The following is a 26,059-nucleotide window of genomic DNA, read 5'->3' as shown; positions in this document are numbered from 1 at the left end:
ACGGTTCAAGCAAATTCGCGTTCGGCGACAATATATATATCTAACTCCTACACCTTTATATGGTAGGTTACCACTGAATGAAATTGCGAGAACGCACGTGCCCGCCTTTGCTCAGTTCACCGAAACCGAACCATCAAAAGCTTTTGCTTTGCGCCATTGGAAGTGGATAAATGCGATTCCGACATCGCAAGTGGCAGTGCACCATATACAGTGCAGAAATAGTTATTGTATTGGCATTTTTCGCAACATCGCGTATGTTGGCATTCTTTCAGTTAAAACCCACCTCATCCCTGGACTTCGACAGATACATGAAAATAAAAACTCCTTTGCTCTATTATGCTTCACTTCACCCAAACCGAACCAGCACTTCAGATTATATTGGATGGAGAAATAATAGAAATTGCCAAGTGATGCACGCGGCATAGAAGTTAAGATAAAACCTTTCAGTTAATGCATGTATGTTCATTGGAAAATTGTATATAAATTGTATAAAAAATGTATTTTAGGGAGATATTCTATAAATCGAGTATTTTAAATCGGAAGAATAGTCGAAATATGATTATGGAAGTTTTTTAAGTAACTTGCCTTGAAATGACAAGATCGGTAAATTGAAATAAGATTGGAAATTGGTAGTCTTCGTTGTGATCTTGTCGGCTGAAAGTTCCCTTGGTATCTGCATGCTCTCGGGAGAACTGGTTTTATAACACGAATATCAGGTAGCAGGGCGGCAGAAGATTTATGACGGTTCCTTCCATTGACAGGTCGACTGAGCTAGTACAATTTAAAAACCAGAGTCAGGCTACTAGACATGACTCCTTTCGTGAGCATGTCAGCCCTGGCTTATTTTTTGAGGAACTTTCGTGTTTTGTAGCCGAGCCCGAGTAGGAAATAGTTCAAAATACTCAATAGTAAATAAACTGAATACAATACTTCTTCTTCATCATCATCATCATGTCCCGCAGCCATGCGGCCATTGGGGCGACAATAAGCTGTTAAAGATGCGACACCACGCGGTTCTGTCCTCGGCGAGGGGTCTTTCATTCCAGTGCGTCACGTTATCCACCCGCTCTTTGGAAGGCCGCGATGGCGGCTATCTCTACTGAGCCCTGCAAGATGGCATATGCTAGTGTTCCCTTGGCTCTCGTGGCATATGGACGAACCGCCTCAGCTTACATACTTATACAGGCGAAAATGACAATAATTTAAGACAACTCTCGTTCGGGAACGAATGCAATTCTTCTGTATTGGGATATGCCGACTGTTCTAGTCAGGCCTAAGCCAAGTGGAGCTCAGGCATGAAACATCTCTGTGTTTCCCGTATTTCAGTGTTAACCTTTTTGTTCCCCTATTCACGACAACCATTCGATGTCTGATATATCATAGGGGAAATTTTCACTCACAGAAACACAGAAAATTATACCGAGTTTGGTCTCGAGAAGAAGGAAACAAGAAATAATGACCTGATAATCTTCTTTTGAATAAAACCAGTTACTGCGTCTCCAGTATCCCTTGCCACTCCACGTCAAGAGAACAAAATTAGGACGTGATCATAAAATGTGGACTGAACAGTCGAACTTCGGTTCTATTGGACTGAAGAACGTTTTCGCAGCCTGGTAAAACACGAGCCTCCTTGCGAGATCTCATGACGAGGCAACAATCCAACCTTCTATCAGGAATTGGCGCAGGCGCATATAATGACCTGGGACGAGGCTGTATATTGTTAACCATGATAAAAAGAAGAAGAGGACATGACCATGGACTAACACACAGAACACTTTATTGCTCCAAAGATGTCTTCATTCGTACAGACAAATGATATCAATAGTTTGATAATATATGGAACCCTGTACGCAGATGGATTGGAGAACACAACTACTTTCCCGGTGCACAGGTCCAATAAACACAATCTCCTCCGGGTCCACCATTTGACTTATCGCAGTCGCTATGTTTACTGCAGGCATAACGCTTGCGGACTTTCAGGAACTCTTTGCTGAAAAAGGTAAAATCAACGTTTTAGTCACAGGCTTCCCCAAGCGGTAGTATGTAAATGTTAAAACGAGCCAAATGAAACAAGCCAATCTAAACGAACCAGATACACATTCTAAATATAAAATTAAAGATTAAGTTTCGATGTAATATGATTGCAAAGCGTTAGGTTGATAATTGCATGAAATGAAACTTAGATCCTCGAAAGTTCATAGTTTGCTAAAAGAAAAAGTGGAAAAGTAAGGTGTATGTAGCCCTTTCAAGTTTATTGTTGGTTAGATAAAAAAGAAAACCTGTAGGGGCGATTGTATTTTTAGCTCAAAAGGAACATTTCTATAGACACGCATTAAAGGCATTACACGCATTACCTGACATCAGGGAGTTGTGGTCATTCAGTGTTGTTCGTATAAGTCTTATTATGTTGAATGATCCAAAAAAGAAATGAGTAGTTTGGTGTGATAATCCGATGTGGTATTTGCGAGATAATCACCGACGAATTAGGGTCTTTGACAGTAATAGCTAAATGATAATGTGATTGACAGCTATTTTGCCGTTTTGTTGCCTAATGCACCACCCGAGCAACAAATATCATGAACCATTTGTTGATACTGCGGTTTTATTTCACATGTGTATAAAAAGGTCGTGGCATTCGGTGGTTTTAAGATGTTGTCTGTTCAGAGGCTGCAGTAGTGACAGACTGACGTTTTTACTGGTAATTTCTGCAGCACAGCGCTACTAATGCAAAACGCTATGTCGACGCGCCAGTCTATCACCGCCTTGCCAACGTGAAGCGCGGAAAAAAGTGTACAATATACTGACGCGAGGAATCGGTCTCCCATCGCCCGTCCTACATATGAACTTTGCTAAACTCGAATCACACTGAATAGCGACCGTCAACGGTGTGATTTGGACCCACTCATGCCATGCATTGCGACCAAATATCGATTTTTGTTTTTCAATAACACTCTTAATCAGGTTAATGTTTATTTCTTAATGTTTATTTGGAATCATCAAAGGCCAACACGTTAAGTAACCGCATCGATTGTCATCAACATAATTATGAACAACATATGAGAAGAGCCCGCCCAGGAAGGACACTCAATAAATGAATTGCTTATAATATTATACTATTAGAGGATTTATATAGCGCTCGGCTATGCAAGGCATATTCTCGAGCGCACCCCCCCCCCCTAAAAATGACGCTTAAGGAGTGATTTGAACTGGCCGATGTTTCCTGCCAACCTAATACTCCTGGGGAGATTGTTCCAAAGCTTGGGGGCAGCCGAGCAAAAAGCCCGGTCCCCAAAAGTTACGCAACGCGTAACCGGCACCACAAGCAATAGCTCAGAGTCAGCACGCAATCTATGATGAGACAATGGTTGCCTGACCTTGACTATATCAACCAGGTACTGAGGAGCATTACCCTGGAGGGCCTTAAACATTAGAAGTTAGACCTTGAAAATTATCCTGTACTTAACAGGTAGCCAGTGTAGATGTACAAGTACCGGAGTGATATGGTCAAAGCGAGGCACAAGACATACAACCCATGCAGCAGCATTCAAAACCTTCTGCATCCGACTACACTGCTTGTCAGTGATGCCATATAGAACAGCATTACAGTAGTCGAGATGGGCAGTTGCGAAAGCATGAACAAGAATCTTGGTGGTGTCCTCAGTCAGAAATTTCTGAATTTGTCTGATGTTATAAAATCCGCGAAAGGCCTTTGAGCACACTTTGCGTACGTGGGTTTCCATATTCATATTAGAATCAAACCATACGCCGAGATTTCTCACACATTTGACAGGGCTCACATCAGTCACACCAACTTTAATTGAGTCAATGTTTACTTTGAGCAATTGTTGGCGGGAACCAATGATGATAAATTCAGTTTTCACATCGTTAATCAACAGCTGGTTGGTGATAAGCCAAGCCCTTACATCACGAACGCAGTTCTCAGCCTCCTTCACCGCATCGCATTCAACAGAAGTCGGAAGTGGGCGAAAAGACAGATATAACTGATTATCATCAAAATATCCATGAGCGTCAGGTAGATGTCGGGATATCACGTGATAGAGGCGCGAAACGTAGAACAAGAATGAAATTGGCCCTAGGCAGCCGCCCTGAGGAACACCACCTTTGAGGACAAATTTAGTTGAGACTGAGTCATTGATAACAATCCGCTGATTCCGACTGTTGAGATACGACTCCAGCCATTTGAGGCAAGATCCAGATATTCCGAAATCCATGTTCATGGTTTCAAGGAGAACAGTGGTATCAACAGTATCAAAAGCCACACTAAGGTCAAGCATCACAAGCAAACACACTTCTTGCTTATCCATCCTCATCAGAATGTCACTCTGCACTTTAACTGACGCTGTCTCAGTTGCTTGTGGTGCGCGTAGATATTTTTTTTTACAAAATATAGGCAACGGCAAAACTTATCCGCCACCTATGTTTCATTGTTGAACTGACAACTATCATAAATATTGAGCCCGCTGATCATAATGGTCGGACTTATCGCGCCCCCTGCAAACCAACATGACAGTAACCGTTTAATAGATTATACTGTCGAAAGGTATCGAAAAACTTACGAAAGGTCACGGAATTCAAGAACTCGAGACTCTACGAGAGGGATCGCCACTGGGCGTGTAATCCGATTAAGCGTCCCTGCACTTTACGAGTGTTTTACGAGAAATTTCGTGACCGATGCAGATTTCGAGAGTTTTCCGAGAGAATAACGAGAGTTGGTGTTCGTAGTAATAGTTCCCGATCCCGAAATAGCGGCCGAGATACAGCGCTTTTTTCACGGAGACCGACTCGAGATCGGGGAATATTTCACGAAAACTGATGACGTCATAGGCAGGAATGGGTTCTTTTTCGGTGATTTTTTCGGCGGTACGGGATAGCGAAAATTCCTTATTAGCGTGGATAAGAGGAGGCGAGGTCCATATATGCGTATATATACGCATATAATACGTACTTGCGTATATATATATATATCAAGGATGCATTGATCAAGCTGTAACAGTCATGACTACCGTAGTTTGATTGGTAGCGGGGGGGGGGGGGGAGGGGGCAAATAGCTAATTCTAGTTCAAGGTAGGAGGAACCTTGGTGGACTGATTACGGAGGATGCTGTTTAAAATCTTTTTGTGTATGACCAAAAGCCATTTTCACTCTGACGCCACCAATAGAACAAGCGAGAGAGAGGAACCCAAAGGCTGTGTAACCTACCCTTTTTCCAGATCCATTTCTTCATTCAATCCTTCCTCGACATTATCTCCTGCATGTGCTAGATAGACGGGATATGATAATTCAGGTGTTCGGTAAGGGATGTAGATTTGGGGTAAGGTAATTGCGATTGCGACCGGGCATACACTGCTTTGTCATTTTGCGCCGCACTGCACCGAGGCAATGCGAAAAATCGGATGAGTTGTGAAATACATGGGAGCTGAATCGCGTCACCAAATGCATTTAGACTTGGTCCCATGAATTTCAACACGCATGCGGTTTTTCCATTGTTTGAATACAGTGTCAGCTGAAAAAGCCCTGTGAAATAACAAATGCACTGTCGCATGCCTTGTCACAATCGCATGCCAAGTAATTAATCAATCCTATACCCCGCCCAAAAGCACTGTCTCTCGCCTCCCGGTAAATAAAGTCAGCGCGCAATTTCGGTCCACCTTTCGACGAGCCTGAGCCGATATTGGAGGAAGAATTCGCCCCGATCAGGCTAGGGGGCATTATTAGAAAAACCCCTGATTTCCGCAGGATAAGGCAGTTATGATGTTGGGCTCTAAGATCACAAAGATTAAAATCTGTACTATTTCATGAAATTGATATCATGATGAAGAAAATTATCTCAAACCCAGCGATTCAGTAGCCGTTTTACCCGCAGGCGTGATATCTTTTTGTCGCATACATAGCAGCGATTATAATCATAGGTACAGCGCTTAAATCGCTCATTGCGGGGCGTTGTATGTATACCTACCAAGGACCAAGGAGAAGATCACCACCAGAACGAACAGGACACAAATGGTCTTCATATTTCAGTCAGAAATCTTTGCTAGAGAGACGTAACTTCCTGGAATGTAGCAAAAAGAGGAAACTGAGATTTTTGAGCTTCTTGCAGGCCAACACTCGACACTAACAACCGAATGTGTGCGAGGGTAGGAGGATACGAATGAGTCTGGTTTTTCGTTGATGTCTATAACAAGGTATCTCCCTGCTTTAACTGTCGACACAATGTACCAGTATACACCATAGGCACGTAATTATAAGAGCTCAATAACTCCCCCGCCCCTCGACTGAAAAACACACCCTCAATGACAGCACACATAAAACTGTACGAGTGTTGACACTGTTGTCAGTTGGGCTGGAGCCTTTATCGTCATATACCTGTCGATGTCCAGAGATAAGGTAAGTGTTACAAAATATTCCAATGCAATAACTATTTCTGAATTGTATATGGTGCATTGCCACTTGCGATGTCGCAAAGCAAAAGCTTTTGCTGGTCTCGGTTTGGGTGCATATAAGCATGATAGAGCAAAGGCGTGAACGTGCGTTCTCGCAATCGTATTCAGTGGTAAACTACAATATAAGGGTGTAGGTTAATGTCGGTCCCCGCCGAACTCGTTGCTTGAATCGCAGAACAAACTCGTTTGTCTTGGTGTATTAGCGAGAGGTGTTGTGTAAAATAGCAAAGTCGCATGAATTGCGTGCGTTATTGCAATCGTAATAACATGTGGTGGAAATCTCAATGAATGCAAATGCCTCTGGGCTTGGTCATTCTACGCCCCCTGCAAAAAAACGAACGAACAGAAGCTCTTGCGCGGATTACGACAAAGCATGGAACGCTTTTTTCATTTCACGCCACACTGCACTGCCCTAAAACAAATCCAAAATCTCAATACGTAAAAGTTAATACATGTATACTTGACCATTTTGCTTCCATCGCCGCAGCAAACAGGAGATCTTAAGCAGTATGTGGTGTGTTTACGAGCGATCAACGAATATAGAGTCACATGAAGAATTCCGCAAAGCTGAAGAACTTCGAGTGCGCGAACATGAAACTCTGTAGTCCTCCCAAAGGATGGATGGTGTTTCGAGCTATTCTCGAAGGTTTGGTTAAACCAGCGATCATACCTCAACCATTCTCCAAAACAGACATACCTTCTCTCCTTGCCTTTGTGATTGACCTTTCACGCATCGCAGAGCGTGGCCAAAAAGTGACCAAAAAATAGGAAGAACAAAGACACCTCTTTTCGACGTATGAAACAACATGTCGAATGAGGAATGGAAAGAGCACACATATGGAAAAGAAGATGTTTGTGGCGTCCATAGTAACAGTAGGTTAACACTGATTGGACAAAGCGTGAGGCGGTGGGTTTTTTTGCTTTTACGCTGCATCCCAATGACTTGCACGAAAACAACCCTAAAATCGCATGCGTTGTGAATTTCATCTAAAACAGCGTCAAATATCATTCACCGATGTCAGGAGGCAATAACTGAGGATTAAGATTATTTTGATATATATAGGGCCCCGGTATATAGAGCCTACATGTAGGTAGCATTAGCAAGGCCGCAATCAGTAACCTCTCCAAAGGTAACGGGTTAGAACTCAAATGGAGGCGGTTAAATGCTGATTTTGTGCCTAACATAATCGCATTCTTGACTGTTTTCGCCACAATCACGGCATTGTGGATGTGATGATTTTTAAACCAATTCGGCAATGTAAACCGATTTGGAAGTGGGTGGCGAAACACACCACGATGTACAAGTTTGTTGGCTTTTTAAAAGAAATGGCTTTGTGGCGACACATTGGTCAGGGAGAACCTCCCTCCTACGTGGTTACCCCCTGCTGATGTCAATGAGATAATGTTGGGCAGAATTCACTTACCTTTTTAAAAGATGCTAGCGCACTTCGCTTGGAGTCCAACGACTGTAATGGGTGTTGGTTCGGGCAAGGTTTAGTATTTGTAGCCAGGTCTAGCAGGGCTTATTCTGGATGTGCGTCGGGTAATTGAGCACAAAGCTCTCGTGAATGCTTGGAAAGTCTGCATTGTCACTGCACTGTCTGCAAAATTCCATTGACACTCGACTTCAACTTCAACCTGTTACTCCAACTCACTTGACATATTTCAAGTGGTTAGGATAGGTTTACACTCACGGTGAAAAGACCCGGTGTGCAAGGGATAGTAGTCCTAGGGCTGATAGTCCGTGTAACAATAGCCCGCATTGCTAAATGTTTTGGTTAGGGTTAGCGGTACAATAGATCATGCTGCTTAATTGATCAAATACAATGCTACCGGACTATGACTCCAGGGGGACTATATCCGCTGTCACACCGGATTTGAGAGGCCAGGATTTGTGTTCTGGATGAACTTGCATGGATTTAGGACTAGAATTCCTCACAGGCATTTTTGAAGGACTCTATGATTCGAGGGACTATCTTTCCGCTTTTAAAACCACCCATGCACTATGTACACAATACGCAGCTAATGTACGCCGTGGTCATATATTGTAGAGACTAAATAAATTTGGTGGGAATTTCGAATTTTTGAATTTTGAATGAGCATTCTAGGACTTCGTATATGATGAATACATTTCTAGCTAACTACGTTCATTCATGAGACATGGAATATGTGGACGCAGTGTAAATAGAACTTGGCCTGTTCTCTCACAATATTATTGCAACAGGAAGTGCAGATACACTTTGGGTTGATCGGGAATCAATCAAGCTATTTCAGTGTATATATTTTTGCTCATTGTTCATCGATGTCATAGAGACTTCTGGTAAGATTAGGTGATCTGGTTCTGTTTGGGCTTTTTTCAGATCATCGAGCCAGGATACACCAAGATCTGCTGGTTATATTCTAGATGAGGCACTACAGTTGTGCTCTGGACCACCATCATCGTAAATGAAGTCTGTGCTGGGATCGACATATTCATGATTTGGTCTAACCAGGTCCATCCATTCTGGCTCATCAGGATTTTGGCCATCAATTGCATCATCATCGTAGTTCTCTTCGTGATCGGTTATTCCATTTTCTTTTCCAGATTTGGCACGTTCTAAATCAGCTGTGATGAAATTTGGACAACTATCTCGAGAGAGGTATTTGTCGAAAGGAGTCAACTTTGTTAGGGTAGTACCGGATTTTTCCAGTTTCCTGGCACCTGACATACTGACATTCTGGAATTGGTGGCTACAGCGATAAAGAGGTAAGGATGATAACTCGTAAGCTGCTTCAGTGGCTGAAATATCTCTTTTGATCGTGCTCATGAGTAGTTTGGTGCAAAGTGAATTGGGGGTTGCGCTGTCATCTGTTGTTGAATTGACCATGTCACGGAAAAAATCCTGGATAGTGTGAGGATTTTACAATGTTAGTGTTATTGTTGATGTAAGCGGCAAGTATTGATTGGACCATTTTTGGACAATTAAATAGCTTCCAACTTTGTTTTACCTTGTTACCATGTGTTAAGTTTAATGTCAGTCCGTCCAGCATATTGCTAGGTTCGTTCGTTGTAAATATGAGGTAGTTAACATAATTATTCCGTCCGTAATTGCCGATGTTTCACGTTTCTTTTGTACACGTTTTCTCCGAAGCCGCCATGCGCCTCATCGCCTCTCGTGAGATGACGTCATCAAGATGGTCACGTGATGTTGATCAAAGCAGACGGGCTGGCTGTTGTTTAGCTGTTTCCGTCACCGCTTGAGTGGTCATTGTAAATACTCGAAGAATGTACTGAAACTTAATGTTGTGACTTACCAGACAGAAGCTAATATTGTGCTACATGTCTTATGTTAATTAGAGCCGCGTAAGGCGATTTTTTTATGATTAATCATTACTAGAATTAATAATGTTTAATGTTATCTTGTGAACAAATCTGTCACACAGCAGCGGGGGTACAACCGACGTCATGACGTCCATTGTTGACGGTTGGGAGCGCGGGACGGCAGACGGGTTTCACACAGCACTGTGAACGGTCTCGCTTCTTTTCCTCTCCTCTTGAATGCCATACTAAACTAAATTTGCAACTATATAGATGCAAGGGTAAATATTTAATTACAAGGGTGCACACTATCCTAGGGTGAACACTTGTCCAAGACTTTCATGACAGTACTTTGGGCACACTTTCACACCGAGGACACTTGCATCAAGTAGTTAGTACGTTGCTTTGGCAGTAAGTATATGTGTATCAGATTAGGGAACTTTCCCGTTGATTTAACCAGTATAGTCCCTTTTAGGACTCCTTCTCCTTCGGTGCGCCCTTCCCCCGCAGCTCCTGTTTAGCCATAGGCTGCTCGCCAGGGAGGTATCTGAGGATATGCGAACTCAGGTGAACGTGGCCGAGTAGCTCTTAAATTGAATAGTTCTGGGACTCAAACTAACTGAGAATAGCGCAAGAATATAAAAGGCATCGCCATTGAATTAAAGTTAATACATGTTCAGACCTCATTACTTGAATCCTCCAAGACAGTCTCCGTGACGTAACCTATAATTTATGCGAGCATTGATTGACGTCAGGACAGATAGGCGCGACATAACTTATATATATAAACGAATAGAGTTTAAGACTGTAACACTAGTCCACAAATGTATCAATGGCAGTGCGCCAGCATACTTGACATAACTGCTAAAACTGTACTCACCAGCCAGGCCCCTGAGATCAGAAGCACAGGCTCTCCTCATTGAACCACGGTTCAACGCTGATAAGTTTGGAGGCCGAGCTTTCTCCAGGAGTGCCCCTAGGCTATGTAATAGCCTAAACAGTAACATTAGAAACAATACTTACAATGCATTCAGGGGACAGATAAAAACAGAACTCTATAGTCAATACTACAACTCGACGGGAGGGCGCACTTGAACAGGACTAATTCTGGAAAGTTGCGCCATATAAATAACAATTTTTTGTTTATTATTATTATTTTTCATCAATATCATCTTCAAAGGCTTGATACAGGAGATTGTGTGGTTCTCTATCACCGCGCCAGCAAAGGCCATGCCAGTGAATAATCCCCCTGCCTTTGGCAAATTCTTGCCTGTACCAGTAGGCTTCCACTCCAAAGGCCGGCCTCATCACTTTTTCGAAGTAGCATTTAGTACGAAGATCAAAATAATGACCAACAATGTGAGAATGTTCCTGTAATGCGATGAAAAGTTTACTTTTGTTTTCTAAGTCAATGGCCTTTCCTGTTGTCTGATTGATATATAGTTCTAGAAGTCTCCTCAATGGTTTAAAATAATCTTCTGCGCAACTCCCGGTAGATAAGAGTGAAGGGAGACCCTTTCCTTTCATGATTTGGTAGTGAATGAGAGACTGGACCTCTTTTAATCTTTGCGACCAATACTGAGAGGTTCCTCTGAGGCTGGCACTGAAGTTGAGTATCTTGTTTGCAATAGATTTGTCACCATTTTGAATCTTTTCTTTCAGTTCTTCAACAGTGAGGTGTTGGTCACCTAACCTCTGAAGGATTATATACGTAGAGTTTTCAAGGGCTCTCTTCCTCATTATCATGTTGTGGAGAATGAACTTAAAACACTGGTGGCGAGCAAATCGTCCATCCTGGTACCACATGAGGTGATCTGCCCAGTCGCCCAAAGAAGTGCAAGTTTTTTTGCGATTGGTAAAAAGGTCCCCTGTACCATGTGGAAATAAACATGGAAATGCAAAGGTAAAGAAATTCCTGGTGGTGAACTCTGACAGTGGTTTATCACCTCAGGTTGGCCATGGGATGGTGACAGTTCCCCTTTTGGTGGCTGTAACCTTTCCATGTTTTTCACCCAGCACATCCTTTACAACATTTTCGACGTTTTGCCTCAGATAAACTGCTGGATCTGGCAGGAGGATACCTGAAACAGTTTCCCCATCATTCGTCTCTCCAGGATCTGTTTGGTCTGGGGCAGGTCCTCTGTAATCTCTATGCACTGTTGTTGAATCGTACTCTACTGTTGGCAAGTTGTCCATCTCCCCATAAATTGGCAACTAGCTAAGCCTTTCAGAGCATATGGTTATATCCCCATCTGCAGGGTTGTTATTCTTTAACCAATTCAAAGCCTTTTCAACAACGTTCCTCCGGACATTGAATTCCTTGGTTGTTTCATTTTTGCCCTGCCTGCGAACTCTGATTATGTTAATTTCTGATGGAAGTCTAGGAAATAGTTTGGCCACCTCTCCAATGGCTTGTGGACAGGTGACACAGTGTCCATTTGCTGCAATTCCACCATGATTAAGCATGTGGCCATAAATTGATGATGAAATTCGAGAAATTAATTGCTGCTCTATGACAGTTAAATTCTGAAGGTCTGGTGGAACTACTCCTGGATCCATGTTGTTTTGTGAGGAGAATAGTGTTATGCTGTTTTTTTCTTTGCAGCATCGTTGGCAGACTGTGGGATCCTTTGAAATCTTCATTTCGAGTCTTCTTTCATTCAACAACATGATAATGAACAAAAATACTCCTAACATGATGGATCATTCCTATTCTTGCCATCCAACACCTGTATTATCGCCAAATTGTCAAATTCAGACGCCTGAACATGAAACATGTTCCAACTTGGATCACTGGGACCAGCAGTATGCTCAAAGAAAAAGACAAAGTCATATGGAACAGACAGCGACAAAGACTCAAACAAAGGACAATCGATTATCAATACCTTCTGATAAACTCTCCCTGGTACGGAAGTCTTCAATGTGCAAAATGTCCCTGGGGATGGGAACTGCCTTTTTCATTGTCTCAGCCTTGCAATCCATGGAGACACTTCCCATCATGGACTGTATCGCCAACTCATTTGTTGCCACATTGAACAAAACTGGGATCATTTCGAACAAGCTATATCAGTTTGCCATGTTGCCACATTGCAAATTTGGCAGAATTTGAACTGGTAGGCCATCTGCTCTATCTCAAAATTGCGAATTGAATCTAACTTTGCTTGGTTAAAATGCTTGGATTATGTGGGTTCAGGTTCAGGTTCTGTTATATTGTATTCATTGCAGTGCTGAATTTGTTTTTTTTTTGGTCTCTTTGAGTGCTTGTGATCTTTACTTTATTTCTTCTTGCTGGTCTTTCTTAATTGATTTGCCCTTGTTTTTGCCTTATCAGATTGTTTTCTCCTTTTTTGGGTTGGTCTGTCCCTTGTGATACTTTTATCAACTGGTGGCAGATCTTTCTTAAACTGGAGGTTAATTGTTTTATGTTGAACAGGTGGATTTGGTGGTGTATCATTTACCAGTAACAAGAAATGCTGGTGTCTTAGTAAAAGAGTGACTGTTCTCAATGGATCATCAGTGGTGAACTCTTCAAGGTAGTATCGAATTGTGTTGTCACCGGAGAGTCCTTGTAACCAGACTCTTATGTCACACTTTAGAATGTTGGTTGCAGTATTAACTTCACAGACAGTAGCATATTCGCTACCAGCAATCATCACTTCTCGATAGCATTCAGGGGTAAGTTGGGGCAGCTCATGGCAAACTGATATAGCTTGTTCGAAATGATCCCAGTTTTGTTCAATGTGGCAACAAATGAGTTGGCGATACAGTCCATGATGGGAAGTGTCTCCATGGATTGCAAGGCTGAGACAATGAAAAAGGCAGTTCCCATCCCCAGGGACATTTTGCACATTGAAGACTTCCGTACCAGGGAGAGTTTATCAGAAGGTATTGATAATCGATTGTCCTTTGTTTGAGTCTTTGTCGCTGTCTGTTCCATATGACTTTGTCTTTTTCTTTGAGCATACTGCTGGTCCCAGTGATCCGAGTTGGAACATGTTTCATGTTCAGGCGTCTGAATTTGACAATTTGGCGATAATACAGGTGTTGGATGGCAAGAATAGGAATGATCCATCATGTTAGGAGTATTTTTGTTCATTATCATGTTGTTGAATGAAATCTCAATCTGTTTGAATGAAAATAATGGAGTTAAAAAACACTGTTAGTGTTAGGCTCTTACTAGGCTTATATAGTTTTGTTTTCATCTATTCAAAAGTTCATTCCAATCCAACCATAACTGCTACAGTACACAGAGAATGATGATTTTGTGCAGCATTGGACCCCTAAATATATAAAATGCATTATAAAGTGGGCCTGACCTCGGCCTACAGCTCATCCTGATTTAAATGGCATGAAACCCCTGGCATGCTGGGCCCTGTGCCCCTGGCGCAAATTTAAATTATGTGAGTAGCCCCCCCCCCCCGTATGGCCCTAAGAAAATTTCTAGTCAAGGCACATTGGAAATTTTTCTTTTTCCAGAGCAGTTGTGGTTGGAATACTAGTAGAATGGAATGAATTATTTCTTCAATGACATGAAAGTTGAAAACCCTCTGAGTACGAAAATGCAGAGGCAAGACACATCATGCATGTCATGACACCCTGGAGCTTTTTCTCATTTCTGAAACATTTGCATGGTTGGAATGAATTTCCAAATCAGTCCGTCAAATCTCTATCCAAATGGAACTTTAAGACCACTCTATATTTGTGCAGTAGTGTTAAAACTGACTTTTTTGAAGTAAAGTACGTAAATCGAGAAGAAGAGGACGTTTTCTTTGTCTGCAATGAAATGTCACAACTGTCTCCGCCGACGTTGTCCTGTATGTCCTAGCAGACGATTGTTAAATACATGATGTCCCACACCCGCACTTCAGTGGCGCCGGTGTGAATAAATCTACCTGTGTGAATGATCAATGGCTCATGACGTCATGAAATGATTGCGTCACGAGGAAGGAAACAATGGGAATCACGTCCGACGTGGTAACTGTGGGTGCGGTGCGTCGTGAATGCAGGATCGGCCAACGCGAGGCCCGTATGGAATGCGACAAACTGTACCGGAATCAGAATTGTCATGGGTCTGCACACATATTTTTCAGATTCGATGGACATGATGGATACATGAATTTTGTTTAGACTATACATACAGTGTATACGTAACCATAAGGCACCTATTCCATAGAGCTATACCCTATACTACACTATACGCGAACAATAGTTTCATGGTCATGCACCCTTTGTGAAGCCATTGTTCGCGTATAGTGTAGTATACCGTATACCTCTATGGAATAGGTGCCTTAGGCACCTATTCCATAGAGCTATACCCTATACTATACTATACGCGAACAATAGTTTCATGGTCATGCACCCTTTGTGAAGCCATTGTTCGCGTATAGTGTAGTATAGAGTATAGCTCTATGGAGAAGGTGCCTTAGGCACCTATTCCATAGAGCTATACCCTATACTCCACTATACGCGAACAATAGTTTCATGGTCATGCACCCTTTGTGAAGCCATTGTTCGCGTATAGTGTAGTATACCGTATACCTCTATGGAATAGGTGCCTAGGCCCTCTCACCGTGAGTGCATACCTATCCTTACAACTGGAAATATGTCAGTGAGTAGGAGTAACAGGTTGAAGTTGAAGTCGAGTGTCAATGGATTTTTGCAGATATTGCAGTGACGAAGCAGAATTTCCAAGCATTCACGAGAGCTTTGTGCTAAACAACCCGACGCACATCCAGAATAAGCCCTGCTAGGCCTGGCTACAAACACTAAACCTTGCCCCAACCAACACCCATTTCAGTTGTTGGACTCCAAGCGTAGTCCGGTAGCATCTTTTCAAAAGGTAAGTGTATTCTGCCAAAAATTCTCTCATTGCCATCAGCAGAGGGTAACAACGTAGGAAGGAGGTTCTCCCTGACCAATGTGTCACCACAAAGCTATTTTTCCATACTAGTCCTTTTTTTTATTCTTCATTCGACATGTTATTCTGTACGTCAAAAAGAGGTGGTTTTGTTCTTTTTTCATCTTATCCATGCTCTACGCTTTAGACCACGCTCTACGATGCATGAAAAGCCAATCACCAGGGCAAGGAGAGAAGGCATGACTGCTTTGGAGAATGGTTGAGGTATGATGGCTGCTTTGACAAAACCTTAGAGAGCAGTTAGAAACACGAGCCATCATTTGGGAGGACTATAGAGCTCCATGTTCGCGCATTCGAAGTTCTTCAGCTTCTCGGAATTCTTCATGTGACTTTATATTGGTTGATCAGGCGTAAACACACCACAGACGGCTAAGGATCCCCTGTTTATTGTGGCGATGAAAGCAAACTGGTTTAGTATACGTGTGAATTTCAACGTATTGAGATTTTGGATTTGTTTTAGGGCAGTACAATGTGGCGTAAATTGAAAAAGCATTGCATGCGTTGTCGTTTTCTGTCCGTTCGGTTTGTTTAAGGGGGCGCAAAAAGACGATGCCAAGAGTCATTTGCATTCATTGAGGTTTCCACTACATGAAATTACGATTGCGGCAACCCACGCAATTCATACGGCTTTGTTATTTTACGCTCCACTGCTCGCCCAAACACCCAGACAAACGATTCAAGCAAATTCGCGTTCGGCGACAATATATATATCTAACTCCTACACCTTTATATGGTAGGTAACCACTGAATGAAATTACGAGAACGCACGTGCCCGCCTTTGCTCTATCATGCTTCAGTTCACCGAAACCGAACCAGCAAAAGCTTTTGCTTTGCGCCATTGGAAGTGGATAAATGCGATTCCGACATCGCAAGTGGCAGTGCACCATATACAGTGCAGAAATAGTTATTGTATTGGCATTTTTCGCAACATCGCGTATGTTGGCATTGTTTCAGTTAAAACCCACCTCATCCCTGAACTTCGACAGATACATGAAAATAAAAACTCCTTTGCTCTATTATGCTTCAGTTCACCCAAACCGAACCAGCACTTCAGATTATATTGGATGGAGAAATAATGGAAATTGCCAAGTGATGCACGCGGCATAGAAGTTAAGATAAAACCTTTCAGTTAATGCATGAATGTTCATTGGAAAATTGTATATAAATTGTATAAAAAATGTATTTTTTGGGAGGTCTTCTATAAATCGAGTATTTTAAATTGAAAGAATAGTCGAAATATGATTATGGAAGTTTTTTAAGTAACTTGCCTTGAAATGACAAGATCGGTAAATTGAAATAAGATTGGAAATTGGTAGTCTTCGTTGTGATCTTGTCGGCTGAAAGTTCCCTGGGTATCTGCATGCTCTCGGGAGAACTGGTTTTATAACACGAATATCAGGTAGCAGGGCGGCAGAAGATTTCTGACGGTTCCTTCCATTGACAGGTCGACTGAGCTAGTACAATTTAAAAACCTGAGTCAGTCTACTAGTCAATGACTCCTTTCGTGAGCATGTCAGCCCTGGCTTATTTTTTGAGGAACTTTCGTGTTTTGTAGCCGAGCCCGAGTAGGAAATAGTTCAAAATACTCAATAGTAAATAAACTGAATACAATACTTCTTCTTCATCATCATCATCATGTCCCGCAGCCATGCGGCCATTGGGGCGACAATAAGCTGTTAAAGATGCGACACCACGCGGTTGTGTCCTCGGCGAGGGGTCTTTCATTCCAGTGCGTCACGTTATCCACCCGCTCTTTGGAAGGCCGCGATGGCGGCTATCTCTACTGAGCCCTGCAAGATGGCATATGCTAGTGTTCCCTTGGCTCTCGTGGCATATGGACGAACCGCCTCAGCTTACATACTTATACAGGCGAAAATGACAATAATTTAAGACAACTCTCGTTCGGGAACGAATGCAATTCTTCTGTATTGGGATATGCCGACTGTTCTAGTCAGGCCTAAGCCAAGTGGAGCTCAGGCATGAAACATCTCTGTGTTTCCCGTATTTCAGTGTTAACCTTTTTGTTCCCCTATTCACGACAACCATTCGATGTCTGATATATCATAGGGGAAATTTTCACTCACAGAAACACAGAAATTATACCGAGTTTGGTCTCGAGAAGTAGGAAACAAGAAATAATGACCTGAGAATCTTCTTTTGAATAAAACCAGTTACTGCGTCTCCAGTATCCCTTGCCACTCCACGTCAAGAGAACAAAATTAGGACGAGATCATAAAATGTGGACTGAACAGTCGAACTTCGGTTCTATTGGACTGAAGAACGTTTTCGCAGCCTGGTAAAACACGAGCCTCCTTGCGAGATCTCATGACGAGGCAACAATCCAACCTTCTATGAGGAATTGGCGCAGGCGCATATAATGACCTGGGACGAGGCTGTATATTGTTAACCATGATAAAAAGAAGAAGAGGACATGACCATGGACTAACACACAGAACACTTTATTGCTCCAAAGATGTCTTCATTCGTACAGACAGATGATATCAATAGTTTGATAATATATGGAACCCTGTACGCAGATGGATTGGAGAACACAACTACTTTCCCGGTGCACAGGTCCAAAAAACACAATCTCCTCCGGGTCCACCATTTGACTTATCGCAGTCGCTATGTTTACTGCAGGCATAACGCTTGCGGACTTTCAGGAACTCTTTGCTGAAAAAGGTAAAATCAACGTTTTAGTCACAGGCTTCCCCAAGCGGTAGTATGTAAATGTTAAAACGAGCCAAATGAAACAAGCCAATCTAAACGAACCACATACACATTCTAAATATAAAATTAAAGATTACGTTTCGATGTAATATGATTGCAAAGCGTTCGGTTGATAATTGCATGAAATGAAACTTAGATCCTCGAAAGTTCATAGTTTGCTAAAAGAAAAAGTGGAAAAGTAAGGTGTATGTAGCCCTTTCAAGTTTATTGTTGGTTAGATAAAAAAGAAAACCTGTAGGGGCGATTGTATTTTTAGCTCCAAAGGAACATTTCTATAGACACACATTAAAGGCATTACACGCATTACCTGACATCAGGGAGTTGTGGTCATTCAGTGTTGTTCGTATAAGTCTTATTATGTTGAATGATCCAAAAAAGAAATGAGTAGTTTGGTGTGATAATCCGATGTGGTATTTGCGAGATAATCACCGACGAATTAGGGTCTTTGACAGTAATAGCTAAATGATAATGTGATTGACAGCTATTTTGCCGTTTTGTTGCCTAATGCACCACCCGAGCAACAAATATCATGAACCATTTGTTGATACTGCGGTTTTATTTCACATGTGTATAAAAAGGTCGTGGCATTCGGTGGTTTTAAGATGTTGTCTGTTCAGAGGCTGCAGTAGTGACAGACTGACGTTTTTACTGGTAATTTCTGCAGCACAGCGCTACTAATACAAAACGCTATGTCGACGCGCCAGTCTATCACCGCCTTGCCAACGTGAAGCGCGGAAAAAAGTGTACAATATACTGGCGCGAGGAATCGGTCTCCCATCGCCCGTCCTACATATGAACTTTGCTAAACTCGAATCACACTGAATAGCGACCGTCAACGGTGTGATATGGACCCACTCATGCCATGCATTGCGACCAAATATCGATTTTTGTTTTTCAATAACACTCTTAATCAGGTTAATGTTTATTTCTTAATGTTTATTTGGAATCATCAAAGGCCAACACGTTAATTAACCGCATCGATTGTCATCAACATAATTATGAACAACATATGAGAAGAGCCCGCCCAGGAAGGACACTCAATAAATGAATTGCTTATAATATTATACTATTAGAGGATTTATATAGCGCTCGGCTATGCAAGGCATATTCTCGAGCGCACCCCCCCTAAAAATGACGCTTAAGGAGTGATTTGAACTGGCCGATGTTTCCTGCCAACCTAATACTCCTGGGGAGATTGTTCCAAAGCTTGGGGGCAACCGAGCAAAAAGCCCGGTCCCCAAAAGTTACGCAACGCGTAACCGGCACCACAAGCAAAAGCTCAGAGTCAGCACGCAATCTATGATGAGACAATGGTTGCCTGACCTTGAGACAAAAAGCCCGGTCCCCAAAAGTTACGCAACGCGTAACCGGCACCACAAGCAATAGCTCAGAGTCACCACGCAATCAATGATGAGACAATGGTTGCCTGACCTTGACTATATCAACCAGGTACTGAGGAGCATTACCCTGGAGGGCCTTAAACATTAGAAGTTAGACCTTAAAAATTATCCTGTACTTAACAGGTAGCCAGTGTAGATGTACAAGTACCGGAGTGATATGGTCAAAGTGAGGCACAAGACATACAACCCATGCAGCAGCATTCAAAACCTTCTGCATCCGACTACACTGCTTGTCAGTAATGCCATATAGAACAGCATTACAGTAGTCGAGATGGGCAGTTGCGAAAGCATGAACAAGAATATTGGTGGTGTCCTCAGTAAGAAATTTCCGAATTTGTCTGATGTTATAAAATCCGCGAAAGGCCTTTGAGCACACTTTGCGTACGTGGGCTTCCATATTCATATTAGAATCAAACCATACGCCGAGATTTCTCGCACATTTGACAGGGCTCACATCAGTCACACCAACTTTAATTGAGTCAATGTTTACTTTGAGCAATTGTTGGCGGGAACCAATGATGATAAATTCAGTTTTCACATCGTTAATCAACAGCTGGTTTGTGATAAGCCAAGCCCTTACATCACGAACGCAGTTCTCAGCCTCCTTCACCGCATCGCATTCAACAGAAGTCGGAAGTGGGCGAAAAGACAGATATAACTGATTATCATCAGAATATCCATGAGCGTCAGGTAGATGTCGGGATATCACGTGATAGAGGCGCGAAACGTAGAACAAGAATGAAATTGGCCCTAGGCAGCTGCCCTGAGGAACACCACATTTGAGGACAAATTTAGTTGAGACTGAGTCATTAATAACAATCCGCTGATTCCGACTGTTGAGATACGACTCCAGCCATTTGAGGCAAGATCCAGATATTCCGAAATCCATGTTCATGGTTTCAAGGAGAACAGTGGTATCAACAGTATCAAAAGCCACACTAAGGTCAAGCATCACAAGCAAACACACTTCTTGCTTATTCATCCTCATCAGAATGTCACTCTGCACTTTAACTAACGCTGTCTCAGTTGCTTGTGGTGCACGTAGATATTTTTTTTACAAAATATAGGCAACGGCAAAACTTATCCGCCACCTATGTTTCATTGTGGATCTGACAACTATCATAAATATCGAGCCCGCTGATCATAATGGTCGGACTTATCGCGCCCCCTGCAAACCAACATGACAGTAACCGTTTAATAGATTATACTGTCGAAAGGTATCGAAAAACTTACGAAAGGTCACGGAATTCAAGAACTCGAGACTCTACGAGAGGGATCGCCACTGGGCGTGTAATCTGATTAAGCGTCCCTGCACTTTACGAGTGTTTTACGAGAGATTTCGTGACCGATGCAGATTTCGAGAGTTTTCCGAGAGAATAACGAGAGTTGGTGTTCGTAGTAATAGTTCCCGATCCCGAAATAGCGGCCGAGATACAGCGCTTTTTTCACGGAGACCGACTCGAGATCGGGGAATATTTCACGAAAACTGATGACGTCATAGGCAGGAATGGGTTCTTTTTCGGTGATTTTTTCGGCGGTACGGGATAGCGAAAATTCCTTATTAGCGTGGATAAGAGGAGGCGAGGTCCATATATACGCATATATACGCATATAATACGCACTTGCGTATATATATATATATATATCAAGGATGCATTGATCAAGCTGTAACAGTCATGACTACCGTAGTTTGATTGGTAGCAGGGGGGGGGGGGGGGGGGGCAAATAGCTAATTCTGGTTCAAGGTAGGAGGAACCTTCGTGGACAGATTACGGAGGATGCTGTTTGAAATCTCTTTGTGTATGACCAAAAGCCATTTTCACTCTGACGCCACCAATAGAACAAGCGAGAGAGAGGAACCCAAAGGCTGTGTAACCTACCCTTTTTCCAGATCCATTTCTTCATTCAATCCTTCCTCGACATTATCTCCTGCATGTGCTAGATAGACGGGATATGATAATTCAGGTGTTCGGTAAGGGATGTAAATTTGGGGTAAGGTAATTGCGATTGCGACCGGGCATACACTGCTTTGTCATTTTGCGCCGCACTGCACCGAGGCAATGCGAAAAATCGAATGAGTTGTGAAATACATGGGAGCTGAATCGCGTCACCAAATGTATTTAGACTTGGTCCCATGAATTTCAACACGCATGCGGTTTTGCATTGTTTGAATACAGTGTCAGCTGAAAAAGCCCTGTGAAATAACAAATGCACTGTCGCATGCCTTGTCACAATCGCATGCCAAGTAATTAATCAAACCTATACCCCGCCCAAAAGCACTGTCTCTCGCCTCGTGGTAAATAAAGTCAGCGCGCAATTTCGGTCCACCTTTCGACGAGCCTGAGCCGATATTGGAGGAAGAATTCGCCCCGATCAGACTAGGGGGCATTATAAGAAAAACCCCTGATCTCCGCAGGATAAGGCAGTTATGATGTTGGGCTCTAAGATCACAAAGATTAAAATATGTACTCTTTCATGAAATTGATATCATGATGAAGAAAATTATCTCAAACCTAGCGATTCAGTAGCCGTTTTACCCGCAGGCGTGAGATCTTTTTGTCGCACATATAGCAGCGATTATAATCATAGGTACAACGATTAAATCGCTCATTGCGGGGCGTTCTATGTATACCTACCAAGGACCAAGGAGAAGATCACCACCAGAACGAACAGGACACAAATGGTCTTCATCTTTTCAGTCAGAAATATTTGCTAGAGAGACGTAACTTCCTGGAATGTAGCAAAAAGAGGAAACTGAGATTTTTGAGCTTCTTGCAGGCCAACACTCGACACTAACAACCGAATGTGTGCGAGGGTAGGAGGATACGAATGAGTCTGGTTTTTCGTTGATGTCTATAACAAGGTATCTCCCTGCTTTAACTGTCGACACAATGTACCAGTATACACCATAGGCACGTAATTATAAGAGCTCAATAACTCCCCCGCCCCTCGACTGAAAAACACACCCTCAATGACAGCACACATAAAACTGTACGAGTGTTGACACTGTTGTCAGTTGGGCTGGAGCCTTTATCGTCATATACCTGTCGATGTCAAGAGATAAAGGTAGGTGTTACAAAATATACCAATGAAATAACTATTTCTGAATTGTATATGGTGCATTGCCACTTGCGATGTCGCAAAGCAAAAGCTTTTGCTGGTCTCGGTTTGGGTGCATAGAAGCATGATAGAGCAAAGGCGTGAACGTGCGTTCTCGCAATCGTATTCAGTGGTAAACTACCATATCAGGGTGTAGGTTAAGGTCGGTCCCCGCCGAACGCGAGTTTGCTTGAATCGCAGAACAAACTCGTTTGTCTGGGTGTATTGGCGAGCGGTGGGGTGTAAAATAGCAAAGTCGCATGAATTGCGTGCGTTATTGCAATCGTAATAACATGTGGTGGAAATCTCAATGAATGCAAATGCCTCTGGGCTTGGTCATTCTACGCCCCCTGCAAAAAAAACGAACGAACAAAAGCTCTTGCGCGGATTACGACAAAGAATGGAACGCTTTTTCATTTCACGCCATACTGCACTGCCCTAAAACAAATCCAAAATCTCAATACGTAAAAATTAATACATGTATACTAGACCAGTTTGCTTCAATCGCCGTAGCAAACAGGAGATCTTAAGCAGTATGTGGTGTGTTTACGAGCGATCAACGAATATAGAGTCACATGAAGAATTCCGCAAAGCTGAAGAACTTCGAGTGCGCGAACATGAAACTCTATAGTCCTCCCAAAGGATGGATGGTGTTTCGAGCTATTTTCGAAGGTTTGGTTAAACCAGCGATCATACCTCAACCATTCTCCAAAACAGACATACCTTCTCTCCTTGCCTTTGTGATTGACTTTTCACGCATCGTAGAGCGTGGCAAAAAAGTGACCAAAAAATAGGAAGAACAAAGACACCTCTTTTCGACGTATAAAACAACATGTCGAATGAGGAATGGAAAGAGCACACATATGGAAAAGAAGATGTCTGTGGCGTCCATAGTAACAGTAGGTTAACACTGATTGGACAAGGCGTGAGGCAGTGGGTTTTTTTGCTTTTACGCTGCACCCCAATGACTTGCACGAAAACAACCCTAAAATCGCATGCGTTGTGAATTTCATCTGAAACAGCGTCAAATATCATTCACCGATGTCAGGAGGCAATAACTGAGGATTAAGATTATTTTGATATATATAGGGCCCCGGTATATAGAGCCTATATGTAGGTAGTATTAGCAAGGTCGCAATCAGTAACCTCTCCAAAGGTAACGGGTATGAACTCAAATGGAGGCGGTTAAATGCTGATTTTGTGCCTAACATAATCGCATTCTTGACTGTTTGCGCCACAATCACGGCATTGTGGATGTGATGATTTTTAAACCAATTCAGCAATGTAAACCGATTTTGAAGTGGGCGGCCAACCACACCACGACGTACACGTTTGTTAACTTTTTAAGAGAAATGGCTTTATGGCGACAACTTGGTCAGGGAGAACCACCCTCCTACGTTGTTACCCTCTGCTGATGTCAATGAGATAATATTTGGCAGAATTCACTTACCTTTTGAAAAAATGCTACTGCACTACGCTTGGAGTCCAACGACTGAAATGGCTGTTGGTTCGGGCAAGGTTTACTATTTGTAGCCAGGTCTATTAGGGCTTATTCTGGATGTGCGTCGGGTTATTGAGCACAAAGCTCTCATGAATGCTTGGAAATTCTGCTTCGTCACTGCACTAGTTTCAAAATTCCATTGACACTCGACTTCAACTTTAACCTGTCACTCCTACTCACTTGATATTTTTCAAGTGGTAAGGATGGTATGCACTCTAGATGACAGGGCCCGGATTTGAGAAGCCAGGATTTGTATTCTGGATGAACTAGGACTAGAATTCCTCACATGCATTTGTGATGGACTCTATGATTTAGAATAGCATAGTGCACGCCTCTGGAATTTTAGGGATCCTAGGGTTCATTTCGTCAACCGGGATTCTTGTCTGGTTTATTCAAGTTCGTAAGTCTTGCTTACTTCCTCTACCTTGAAAACTGTATCATTAATTTCCCCCAGGTTGTGCGGTTTGGACATTGGCATGTTGGACAATTCTTCCTTCGTGAAAACACGATTATGCGTTTTTAATCTCTTAGGTCCAGAGGAGATTCACCAAATTAATAACAGGAATGAGGGATCTTACGTATACAGTGAAAGGCTAGAGGCACTAGATCTCTTCAGCCTCAGACATAGGTGAGAGGTGATTTGATAAGTTTGTTCCAAATATTACATGAAACGGATTTGGCGAACCATCTGTGTGGCGGCGACGCATTACTCTCCGTATATAGGATCATGAATTTAAAGACAGACGACGCGTATCTGTACTCTGATATTTCCTTTAATTAATCATGCATTGCGTGAAAGATATTGTAAAATATCAGCAGCTTCAGGGTAGGGTTCATATCATTCAGCGGTTTCACAACGCAGCTAGACTCCCTGACCGGGGCAATCCATTGCGTCATCATATTTTGGTCTCCTTATGGACTGCCACAAATAGCGGGAATTCGTGCAACTGGACGATTAGCCAATGGACAATGCGGCATCTCTCCCATGGTTTAGATGGTACACGCACGCACTGCGCTGTATCGTTAGTTGACGTACAATGTGAATAAACATCAAACAACACGATTAAATGCACAAATATTTGTACTATAAAATCTCAGGTTACATCAGCTAACTGGGAATAAGTCTACTTTGTTTTTGCTAATGTAAAGAATGAATTTAACTGACTCGTGGGTATCATCATCCTTTTTAATAGTAGCAGGAGTAACAACATCAGTAATAGATCTACTGGCAGTACTAGTATTAACATCATTCGGTCTAAAAGCTCCAGTCGCACTTTGTCCTGAGAGCGTAGCCGCAGTAGGGCTTTGTCCTGAGGGCGTAGCTCGAGTAGGAGTTTCAACAGGAGCAGGCCACGAGTCACAATCTGGTAACTCTTTGTCTCACATATAAAGTTTGGCAGTGGTCATGGGTCGGGGTCCCATCATTCCCAGCCGCAAGTCACAATCAGGTACTTTTTGTCTCACATATAAAGTTTGGCAGTAATCAGGGGTCGGGGTTCTATCATTCACAGCCACGAGTCACAATCTGGTAACTTTTTGTCTCACGTATGAAGTTTGGCAGTGATCATGGGTCGGGGTCCCATCATTCCCAGCCGTAAGTCACAATCAGGTAACTTTTTGTCTCACATATAAAGTTTGGCAGTGACCAGGGGT

The 26,059-nt window shown here is 42.6% G+C and overlaps 2 long non-coding RNA genes across 2 annotated transcripts; both read right to left on the bottom strand.

The window, feature by feature from the left end:
* Window positions 1-1,760: 1,760 nt before the first annotated feature.
* Window positions 1,761-7,982, bottom strand: LOC135498456 (uncharacterized). The gene is made up of 4 exons (XR_010449062.1): window positions 7,886-7,982; window positions 5,978-6,070; window positions 5,221-5,278; window positions 1,761-1,990 (listed from the first exon to the last, which is right to left on the bottom strand). It is a non-coding gene; the product is annotated as an uncharacterized LOC135498456 (long non-coding RNA).
* A 10,193-nt stretch (window positions 7,983-18,175) lies between these two features.
* On the bottom strand, window positions 18,176-24,389 carry LOC135498491 (uncharacterized). Its single transcript, XR_010449073.1, has 4 exons — window positions 24,356-24,389; window positions 22,443-22,536; window positions 21,687-21,744; window positions 18,176-18,349 (listed from the first exon to the last, which is right to left on the bottom strand). It is a non-coding gene; the product is annotated as an uncharacterized LOC135498491 (long non-coding RNA).
* Between the last annotated feature and the right edge of the window lie 1,670 nt (window positions 24,390-26,059).

This window comes from Lineus longissimus, chromosome 13 (assembly GCF_910592395.1).
Source record: "Lineus longissimus chromosome 13, tnLinLong1.2, whole genome shotgun sequence".
NCBI lineage: Eukaryota > Metazoa > Nemertea > Pilidiophora > Heteronemertea > Lineidae > Lineus > Lineus longissimus.
This window is presented reverse-complemented; position numbering and strand designations above follow the sequence as displayed.